Raw genomic sequence first — 9,352 nt, 5'->3', positions numbered from 1 at the left:
AGAAGGAGGTTTATCTAGATAGGACTCATCCATTTATACCAGTAGCGAACGACAGTATGCCCCACTTTGCCGCAGATCTGGCAGGAAGGACGAGCAGAAGGGTCACGACGATCATTAGTGGGATGAGAGGGCATGCCACCTCGAGAATGGCCACGACCACGATCCCTACGCCCACGATTCATCTTCTAACCACCACGATCGGCATAGTTGACCGAAGATCCAAGATTCAACTACAGTTCAGCCTGATGTTGTAGTTGCCGAGCTTCAAACGCCATTAGATGTGCAAACACATAATCAAGTATGAGGGCTTTCACTCTTGGTATTCATCGAGGTGACGAAGGGATTATAGTCAGGGCCAAGACCAGCGAGGAGATATGCGATCACGTCATCATCCCGCAAGGTAAAGCCGGCGACGGCCAACTCGGTGGCCATCCCTTTGATCTTGTAAAAATAATCTGCAGCAGACAAATCACATTTCTTTGACGTGGCGAGCTCAACACGAATCTGAACAGTGCGAGCACAAGTTGACGATGAAAACATCCGCTGAAGGGTATTCCACGCCTCCTTGGACGTAGTAACGGCAACAACATCGCGAAGAATTTCCTCAGACATGGAGGAGAGAAGGCTGCTAAGGACCATGATCACCGCGCCTAACCCTTGGATCACCAACCACATGACCCCGACCTTCAACCATGTCGGACGACGAAAGGAAGATAGTGAGAAAACGAGAAAGACAGAGAGAAAATCGATGAAGCTGCGATGAAACCAAACCTTACAAAATCGATGTCGAAACTTCTGATTTACACCATAAAAAAAATCCCAAAGACCTTTACACACACCAGGGATAGATTTTGGCATTTGTTACACGTTGTACACCGTTGGGAAAGGAAGACAGAACATCATTTTTTTGGATCTTTTCAGATCTAGGAGGTTTAGACCTTTACGAGCCAAACAAACACGAGAAACGGGAAGAGGGAGGAGAGAAGACGCGAAACTAAAAGAAAACCATGAAAAAAATGAACGTCAAAGCAACGTTTCCAAGGAGAGAGAGAGATCGCTGGAGTTCCTCTGTTAAATGGGCAAAGAAGACGAACCCGACCCGAGCGCCGGACCTGCCACCTGAACGGAAATCCAACCCAGTCAAAACTCAAATCATGCCTCAGGCCAACCCAAACTACGCCTCAGGCCTAGCCCATTAGTCACAAACCGAACAAAAGCGTATGACGTATACGAGGAGCTAGGAGCTTATATATATATATTTAGGGAGTACGTCGACTAAGGCCTACCAAGTAAGTGTCTCTCCTTTCGTAGGTTACGCATTTATATACTGTATGTTGGCACGTGCCGTGGATTCGCACGTATCATTAAATTGTATGGTAGACTGATATGCTTTAATACGTAAGCTTGTGAAATGTGAATGTATGTTGTTTTAGTGTGGATTTGACGTGCGACTTAGTATGATGTGGTATTATGGTTCCTAAATTGTATGTAAAACAACATGCTATGTGTGACATGAAATTACGAACTATAGCATGAAATATAACCCCGTTAGAATTATGCATGATAGAAAAACTAAAAAATGAAAGATATTATGATATGAATGAAGCTGATAGCGGGGTTATATTTACTAACGATAAAGGTAGTAGTATTGGGGACCTCATGCATTATGTGCGCTCATGCATTGGAGGGATACCCCTATCCATCACGAGGGTATGGACGCGTACACCCAAGGGTAGGAGAACGATCGTTATGTTTTATATAACGCTGTCGTGACGGTTACTAGTTCTAACGGGTGTAAACTAGTGTTTTATTCATGTATATGTAAGTTCATAAAAATCACAAACTATTGAAAATATTCACTTCTTTTGCGTAAGATTTGACTGCATCATACAGCAACAAATGTCAAATCCTTTAGTTTAACCAATTTAAGAGTCAAAACCCTATTTTCAAACTCATTGTATTTGAATAATTCATTGTTTGAATCTAATTTACTAATCAAAGCCCTATTTTCAACTTCCTTTGATTTAAACATTACATTGATAAACCATTTGATGGAGCCCAATTTAAGAGTCAAAACTTAGTTGACAATGTTATTAGATTTATATTTAGAGACGCATCGTTTGATAAATTATTTGATGGAGCCCAATTTTGAGATTTTATTGATGCTCAGAAAAATGCTTACAAATAAAATAACTTATAAAAATATAGACGAAAGTCATAGAAAATTAGAAATATGGTCCAAGTCAATTTGGACGGGTAATTTGGTCCATCTGCCTCCTCTCTCATTAGGCACCTCAATTTAAGGTTAGCAGCAGATAGTGATATATATATATATATATAGTTACAAACATATATATCTATATATAGAGAAGCATTCTTGACTCTTGAATCGTCCAAAACCGTCAAAAATGAGAAAAATCTAAAGGTAAAGTTCTTGAATCTAGATTCTCGTATTTCCTTTACATCTGTGAAAAATATTAAGAGTTAGGTTATGAAATTTGAGAATGTTAATCTACAGATGATTACGTTCATAATCCATGAAGGAAGTTGTAGTCCATTCGGACAAGAGATAGGAGTCCCGACGTTCGTCACGATCTATGAGTTTACACTTTTAGCTAACTTTGGACTCCGTTATACATGTCTATACTTAGAAATAAATTACAAGAAAATTGCTTACTTGTAGATGGATATAAACTCTACAAATCTTGTGAAGGACTCTGCAAGGACCGACCTGACTCGATGACTCTAAGAAAACAGGTAAATTTTTCACAAAATGAAACAAACCAAATTTAAATCATAACATACCTTATATCAAGATAAAATTTATACAAAGTATTTTGAAACACAATACGACAGTTAAAACACAAATTAAGGGACGACACAAAAAGGTTGAAGGACGACGGGTGAGGTTTGTCTATGGCACCTGCTCCAGAGTCCGCTCCCGACCTCGACCAGCTCCTTATTACCTGAAAAAAATGGAGAATAAGGAATGAGTACAAGATTCAGTAGCCTACTTGTAGGCTCTTAATCGTGTCCTTGATATGCTAGGGTACCACACTTTTTCTTTTCTTGTTCGTGTTCTTGTTCTAAGTTCTTGTTATCTTTCTTAATTGGTTCTCCAAGACACTCCCGTTAGGATTTATTGTACGAGGCATAAACTTGTCAATTCGATTCCTTCTCCCATTGAGGACACTTATATCTAAGATATCCTAACTGATGACACTTATAATACTCAACTATAATTTTGTTGAATGAATGTCTACCTCTTCCTCGAAAAAATTCACAAGCTCGATCGCCTTCTATTTCACCGATTCTAGTGCTTGTTCATCACCTCCACAATCATTCAATCTTTGCTCTTGTACCAGCAAACTGGTTTGTAATTCATCGATAGTTAAGATGTCTAAGTTATTAAACTGTTCAATCGAACATAGAACGTAGTCAAACCTTAAGGTCATTGATCTCAAGATTTTTTAAATGATCACCACTTGTTTATGTTTTTAACATGAATTTTCATCTTTTTTGCAATAGTGAGTGTTCGAACAAAATATGCATCAACACTCTTCTTTCATTCGTAAGAGATATCAAATAGCGTACAAGACAAAAAATGGTTAGGGTTGGGTTTTAAAACATATATCTATTTATTTTCAAACATTTAATTAAGATTTACAACTCAATTTGAATATACAATTTGAAAAATTATCTTCCAAATAGTTAAAAATTATTATAGAATAAAAAATGTAATTAAATAAAAATAATATATGTATGGATGATTCTGTGGCCCAATGGATAAGGCGCCGGTCTACAAAACCATAGATTTTAGGTTTGATCCCTAGCAGAGTTGGTACATGACCCATAAAACTGGTGGACTATCTATTTATATTCAAACATTTAATTAAGATTTTTTTTTGGAAAGATTTGAAAATTATCTTCCAAATAGTTAAAAATTACTCGAGAGTAAGTAAAAATATTGTATGTATTGATGACTCTGTGGCCCAATGGATAAGGCGCTGGTCTACGAAACCAGAGATTCTGGGTTCGATCCCCAGCAGAGTCGACACAAGACTCATAAAGCATTTTTAGAGCATAGCATATACGAAAACGTGCCTATCTATTTATATTCAAACATTTAATTAAGACTTACAAATCAATTTTTTTTCAAAGATTTGAAAATTATCTTCAAATGGTCAAAACTTACACGAGAATAAGTAAAAATAATATATGTATTGATTACTTAGTAGCCCAATGGATACGGTGCTGGTTATGAAGCCAGAGATCCTAGGTTTGATCCCAGGCAGAGTGAGTATATGAACCATTAAAGCATTTTAGAGCATATACCTCAGAAAAATTCTAACGCCAATTCACAACGATTCTGGAGCTCTCAAGCTTCCCCTATAAAGTCTGAAGTTAGGGCAATAGGAACAAGAATCGAGCAAGGTCGAGCTCACAATCTTGCGTTTAGATTTTGGGTCTCCTACTCTCGGATTTTTTTCCAAATTCGAGAGCAATTCTGCCACAAGTTCTATCAAGAAATCGATTGCTTCAAGAAATCGATTGCTTAAAGTGCCTAAAAACCATTCCCCCAATCCAATCTGTCATTAAAGAGCTTCAAGGAAAACTCAAAATTCCAACCCAAGGATACACAAGAATTCGTCGAGCAAAGACGATCCCAATAAGTTTCTGCATCTTCAAGGAATATTTCCATAGAAGACCAGAAAAGAAATAACCTCAGGAACGTTCCCAATTGAAGAAAATCCGTTTCGGGTTCAAATTGGGGCTAAGTGTCGAATTCCTATCTACGACCTCTTTTCCTTCAAATTTAGGATTCTTTTAGCTTTAGAGGATCAAGTTGAGTAACTTTGATGAAGGAATCGAGAGCTGAAACATCGTAGAACAAGATACCCAAGAGATCGAAAATCGGAGGTGTTGGGTAACTTGTAGACCGAGAGTGGTTTCTCAAAATTAAGGTCCCACACTCCAATTCGTTCCTCCAAATCAATTCCTTAACCTTGAGGGAAGAATAAGGAAGAAGTTACATGAAGAAATCGAGCCTTGAAAACCCCTAGAATCGGCTACCCATTAAGAAATCCTCTGTTTTTGCTCCGGTAAAAAATCATATTTTGGACGAACTTTGAAAGTGAATATCTTAGGCTATGATCCAGGAGAAGGTATGAAATCAATTCCTAGCTCTTCCTTGTAAGAACATCATTAAGTTTCATGAAGAAATCGAGGGGAGAAACGCCAAAAACGGGCTATGGAGCTCGATTTTCAAATGGCAATGATACACATTTCACCGTCTTCTTCCCGTCTGGAGGAAGAAGACGATGACGTGGCCGGTTCAGTTGAACCGACCATGTCAACCCAAAACTCGACCTTCCCTTTGTTTTCTCAATTTTAATCTCCTTCCAAATTGGTTCTCATGAAAAACTTTATGATTCCAGAAACTACACACAATAAGGAGTTTGTGAAAGGAAATTTGAGGTCATTCGGGTACCGGAAGATCAAGAACGAAGGTCCTGAACGTCGACGACGAGGTAAGTAGCCACCTTGAAATTTTTGTTAAGAAATACTTGTAGGAATCGCTTGGATTTCCATATGAACCCTAAAACAAGTTTGAACTAAGGTTATATGAAAGAAAAACTCAAAGAACCATGAGTTAAGGACCTGAACCGACCAAATTGCTCGGGATTTAGGTAACATTAAAATAATCCAATAGATGAACTCTGTTGCCAATGAAATTTTAACTCAGAGCATATTATAGCATGTTGAGCTTATATATGAAAATTGGTGGTCATTAGATAATGATAAGTAGGTAAACCAAGAAATGGTGCAAAATAACCATAATGCCCCTAAGGATATCTACCTACGGTTCATGACCTAAATAACCTTCAAATGCTATGAAACCCTGTAGTAGTTCTAAATTATGATTTTTGATGGTGTGGTGAAGTTTGAAAGTCATTGGAACACGTTAAGAACCAAGAATTAGGGGAAAATAACTAAAATGCCCCTAGGACTACTTATGAAAATTCAAGGTCTATATGTGCGCCAAATGATTTGCTACTTCTTATAAGGTCTATTATGAAGGACATGAAGATATTTTTTAGGTTTCAAGTTGATTGCAGCAAGTTTGGAACCTAAACCAAGTTAGGACCCAAAAAAACACCTAAAGAAAACACCACAAGAATCAAGACTCTTCTAAAACCCTCTCCCTAGGAATCTATGACCTTTCAGGACAACTCACCCTATGATGGGTTCATATGGTTACAAGTTCAAGTAACAACTTATACCTTAAGGAATTATGACCTTAGAAACTTATAAGATTAAGAACCAAGGACCACACCATACAAGCTTTACAACTACCCAAGTAAGAAGAATGCTAGGTACCACTCAAGGACGAGGGACCAAGGTCCCCAAACTCCTAAGCGGTGCTTCCTGAGGCCGAAGAATTCCTCTTCTAGGTGGGATGCCCTGTATCATGTTTCCTTTGCAGGATGTCATATTTGACCTCATGTTTTCCTCACCTAGAAGAGATGTTGTGCACTAATTTACGGATACCCAAAAGATTTACAGGATGCCATGTTCATGTATGCACCGAGCACGTGACCTTTATGGTCTATCATGGGGAGTAGTCTAGGCCACGATGGAACAAGAATAGAGCAAGTTACCTTAGCCACGAATCAAGAACCTCCTAAGACCTCCCACGGTACAACATGTTCATGACTTAGACTACACTGCTTGGAACGCATAAAGCCTTGAGCGTAGATATTCAGACTATATCATAGGGAAAGCCCTTGATGCAGGATTAGACTACATCGCTTGGAACGTAAAAAGCCTTGGATGTAGGTTTTCAGACTATGCCGCTTGGAACATATGAAGTCTTGGACATAGGTTAAGTAGACTGTATCGAAGGGCAAGCCCTAAGATGCGGGTTAAGACTACGTTGTTTGGAATGCATGAAGCCTTGGACATAGGTTAAGTAGACCATATCGAAGTGCAAGCCCTAAGATGCGGGTTAAGACTACGTTGCTTGGAATGCATGAAGCCTTGGACACAGGATTGTTAGGCGCATGGCTAGTGCTGTAAATCCTAGGGGGAGTGTCTCGGAGAACGAACCAAGAACAGAACAAGAACCTAGAAAGTACCAAGAACAAGTGAAAGATCAAGGACTAGAACATGGATCAAGATCCTAGTTCTAAGGACAAGAACCAAGAACAAAGGACCAAGAACCAAGAACCAAGAACCAAGAACCATAGTACTAGGCCCTTAAAGGAAAACCAAGGTTTTAGAATCCAAGGACAAATGTACTTACAACAAGAACAAGAATAAAGAATGTGGTACCCTAGCATATCAAGGACACAATTAAAGGCCTACAAGTAGGCTACTTACTGAGTCTTTGTACTCATTCCTTATTCTCTATTTTTTTTTGGGTGATAAGGAGCTGGTTGAGATCGGGAGTGGACTCTAGAGCAGATACCATAGATAAACCTCACCCGTCGTCCTCAACCCTTTTGTTTTAAAATTTTTTGTGTCAATTCCTTATTTTGTGTTTTAACCATTATGTCGTACTTTAAATTACTAATGTGCGCACACTATTTTGGTGTAATGTAAATTATATTTTAAATTTTAATTGTTTTAATTCGCGAAAAATTTACCTATGTTTTGGAGTCATCGAGTCAGCCCGATCCTTACAATTTTGGATTCAGGTGCATCATTTCATTCGTCTCCAAATCAAGAATTGTTTCAAAATTTCAAATCAAAAATTTTTGGGAAAGTGTATCTTGCCGACAACAAAACCTTGGAGATTGAAGGAAAGGGAGATGTTTGCATACAAACTCCAGCAGTGAATCAATTGACATTAATGGATGTCAGATATATTCCTGGTCTCAAGAAGAACTAGATCTCTATTGATCAGTTGGATAACACAGGTTATGCAGCTGAGTTTGGAAAGAGTTTATTCGTGAAGGGTGCCATGGTGGTAGCTCGTGGCAAAAATTCTTGAACGCTATACGCCACTGTAGGGTGTATAAACATGACTATTGTTGCTGAAAGTGCTTCAAATTCAAGTCTATGACATAATATACTTGGACATATGGGTATTAACGAAATGAAGATGCTGGCTACGAAATGAGTTTTAGAAGGTCTGAAATTTGTTGATATGAGTCCTTGTGAGAATTGCGCTATGAGCGAACAAAAACGAGGTAGCTTCACAAAGACTGTCAAATAATTGAAGAAAGGTTCCGGGACAACGAAGCAAGTGGAAGTTGAGGTTGAGTTGCAGAATAATTCACAGGGTGATGTTGTTGCGGACGCTTAATGATCTTGAGCGATCCTTTTGAAGTTCAGGTACTTTTCTTGTTTTTATTTCTACGTTGCACCATGTAGTTGCTCTATTTCTCAGGACTATGAGTAGGAGAAATGAAACGTGATTGTTTGATTGCTTATTATGCTAGCATGCTGATTTTTGGACGCTTAATGGTCTCGAGCGATCCTTTTGAAGTTCAGGTACTTTTCTTGTTTTTATTCCTGTATTGCACCTTGTAGTTACTCTATTTCTCAGGACTTCGAATAGGAGAAATGGAATGTAATTGTTTGATTGCTCATTGTGCCAACATGCTTATTTTTGAACGCTTAATGGTCTTGAGCGATCCTTTTAAAGTTTAGGTACTTTTCTTGTTTTTATTGATGTGTTGCACCTTTTAGTTGCATGCTTCTGATTCAGTGCTACAACAAATGAAGTAGAAACATTTTTTATTTTCATGTATGTAAGGTCTAGTGGGGCTCAACTGCAGGAAGCTTTATTTCCATCATCGTATTAAGTTATCTCATCATCATGCATCTTACATCATCATATTAAGTCATTTCATCATCATTATGTCATCATATCATGTCATCGTCATGTCATCATCTCAAATCATCATATGCATCATCACATCATCATATAACAACATCACACCATCATATAGCATCATCACATCATCATATAACACCATACATCATCACATAATCTCGTCACATCATCATACAAAATCATTACATCATCACATAACATAAAGCATAAATGGCACGTGTAAGGTCCACTAGGCATGTGTCATCAGTCATAAGGCAAGTCTTCGGACTGAGACGATAGCAAGACCACTTACTTGATTAGCCGTTCTCCCTAAATACGAATTCTTGATTACGTCTCTTGAAGTTGGCCCAAGTGACGTCTATGTGCGCCTATTAGAAAAATCATCTAATTTCCTTAGTAATTCTAATTTCTTAGCGAAACATAAAATTTGAAATCGGGCCTTATATTGATGTAAGGAACGATGTGAAAATGAGTCAAGCCCGACAAAGCTAAAGGGAGTCGTTGGTT

At 38.2% G+C, this 9,352-nt stretch overlaps 2 non-coding genes across 2 annotated transcripts; one reads left to right on the top strand and one right to left on the bottom strand.

The window, feature by feature from the left end:
* Positions 1-261: 261 nt before the first annotated feature.
* On the bottom strand, positions 262-402 carry LOC111783020 (small nucleolar RNA Z247). The gene has a single exon (XR_002813259.2). It is a non-coding gene; the product is annotated as a small nucleolar RNA Z247 (small nucleolar RNA).
* A 3,579-nt stretch (positions 403-3,981) lies between these two features.
* On the top strand, positions 3,982-4,054 carry TRNAR-ACG (transfer RNA arginine (anticodon ACG)). Its single transcript has one exon. It is a non-coding gene; the product is annotated as a tRNA-Arg (tRNA).
* Positions 4,055-9,352: the final 5,298 nt, after the last annotated feature.

This window comes from Cucurbita pepo, chromosome 3 (assembly GCF_057944985.1).
Source record: "Cucurbita pepo subsp. pepo isolate OVF chromosome 3, ASM5794498v1, whole genome shotgun sequence".
In the NCBI taxonomy this organism is placed as follows: domain Eukaryota; kingdom Viridiplantae; phylum Streptophyta; class Magnoliopsida; order Cucurbitales; family Cucurbitaceae; genus Cucurbita; species Cucurbita pepo.
Note: the sequence above shows the minus strand (reverse complement) of the source record. Positions and strands in the feature narration are given on the sequence as shown.